The following is a 2,680-nucleotide window of genomic DNA, read 5'->3' as shown; positions in this document are numbered from 1 at the left end:
CAAAAAAAAAAATAATAATAATAATAATTTATAATTATCAAGACCAAATAGAAATAAGAAGGATATGGGATATGCCATTGGAAATTGTACACATAATTATATAGGAACACTAGGAGGTACGATCCCAAGATCCCTGAAAAGGAACCCGGAAAAACTAGATGCCGAAGTAGCTCCAGGACTCTCGCAGAAGAGTGTGCTACTAGAAACAGCACACATAGTGAGAAAAGTGATGGACCCCTAAGGAGGCCGGATGCAACCCGGAACACACACTAGAAAAACCACCCAGTGGAATAGGAAGTGAAATAAAAACAAAAATAGATAATAATAATAAAGCACCCAGTTTCTTAACAGTTTCATGCTGATGTATGTAACAATAACATGCATAATTGTTTGTATCAACCATTTTTCTAATATATCTTTGTTTATTTGTTATTGCCTTCTTTCTTTTCAATTGAAAATTGGCATTTTTTTTTTGTCAGGTTTTCCGAAGATAATTTTATTACATACTTGGTTCGTGTGAATGGATGTTAATAATAATAATAATAATAATAATAATAATAATAATAATAATAATAATAATAATAATAATAGAGAGAGAGAGAGAGAGAGAGAGAGAGAGAGAGAGAGAGAGAGAGAGAGAGAGAGAGAGAGAGAGAGAAGTATTTTAGCACGAGAGAGAGTGACAGAGAGGGAAGTAATTTAGCACGACAATTTTATTGTCAATTGAGTGATTATACGTGGCTCTTGATCAGAAAATGAAAATGAAGCTGCGTAATTTAATGCAGAGCCCCATTAACAGCCGACGGAGTAAGTGCCAGGAGACCCATCAAAGCACAATGACATTACCTTTCTGATAATATCCCCTTTGTCCCTTTGTCTCTCGCTATTTGTCTCATCATCATCTCTCTTTAAGGAGAGTTCATAGCAAATTGTTGAGGAACATCTTGAATTTTCAAACAATTACGTATACATCTCTCTCTCACTCTCTCTCTCTCCCCCTCTCTCTGGTGTATATTGAACATACATTTATGGCTGAAACTGAATAGATACTATAAGGATAAATAGATACTTTAAAAAACTGAAAAAAGGGGTTTTAAAATGAAAGAAAAAAAAATGGGGAATGTAAACTTTTTCTCTCTCTCTATTGTTTATATTGAACTTTTACGTTTGGATATAAGAGAATATTATTAGGATAAACTGATGTTTTGGAAAATAAATAGACAGGAAATGTAAAGGAGAAAAATAGTCTTAAGATAAAAACCGAAAATGGATCATGCTGCCTTAAATGTCATCTCGTGTCGATAGAGTATTTTCATTAATTGCCTAGTACTAATAATGATAAAAGAATTCTCTTGAAAACAACTTTGGAAATCATTGAAAACCAGGAGAATGGTAAAGGAGAGGTAATAAGAAAATAAGTATAGATATAAGAAGAAAAGGCTACAGGAATGTTTGTACTCTATCCCTGGATGGAGTCAATAACAGACGGTTTGGAAATATACTTTTCGAATTTATATATATAATATATTATATATATTAATATATAATATATATAATATATATCAATATATATATATATGTATAGATGTATGTATTAATAATACATATATATATATATATATATTATATAACATGCATGTATATATATAATATATATATATAATATATATATATAGATATATGTATATATATGAATGTGTATAGATATATATATATATTATATCTATATATATAGATATATATAATATATATATCTATATACATACATACATACAATATATATATATATATAATATATATAATAATCTATATATATAAATGTATATATATATATAAATATATATATATATATATATATACTATATTATTATATATTATATATATATATATATATATATTCACATATCCCACAGGTGAAAAATAATAGACAGGGTGTAGGTCCTGACCGGTTTCGGCTTTATTTTCAAGCCATTGACAAAGGACTGATACATAGTATTAGAAGTCACAAGTATATATACTACAGAGACAGTACTGACGAACATATGTTCGTCAGTAAATGTCTCTGTAGTATATACACTTGTGACTTCTAATACTATGTATCAGTCCTTTGTCAATGGCTTGCAAATAAAGCCGAAACCCGGTCAGGACCTACACCCTGTCTATTATTTTTCACCTGTGGATATGTGTGATAAACGAATCCCGTGATATATATATATATTATATATATATATATATATATATATATATATCTTTATGACGATAATCCACTGTTCCATATTATGAAAATAATTCCCAAAGTGTTGGAAAATAAAACTTTCCTTTACAATAACAAGTGAAAAATCCAACTTTATTCTTTTAGAAAAATATAAGCTGAGACGTTCTTGAACAGAGAGAGAGAGAGAGAGAGAGAGAGAGAGAGAGAGTCGTCAGTCATTTAACTTCGCGGAACTGGAAGTGAAAACAAAAGAAGTTACAAAATAATAGTATGGGAAAATGTTGTTGTGTGCTTGAGGCAAAAAGAAAAATATATAAATGAAATACGAAAAAAAAAGTGGAGTGATGTTTAAGAGAACAGTCTGAATATGTGATACGTTTTGGTAAAGATGCGTTTTGGATAATACGAAGAAAGTATCGAGAATGAGTCACCTAGAATAGGCATGTTAAGATTTTTGTAATGCAA

This window comes from Macrobrachium nipponense, chromosome 20, assembly GCF_015104395.2.
Source record: "Macrobrachium nipponense isolate FS-2020 chromosome 20, ASM1510439v2, whole genome shotgun sequence".
Classification (NCBI taxonomy): domain Eukaryota; kingdom Metazoa; phylum Arthropoda; class Malacostraca; order Decapoda; family Palaemonidae; genus Macrobrachium; species Macrobrachium nipponense.
This window is presented reverse-complemented; position numbering follows the sequence as displayed.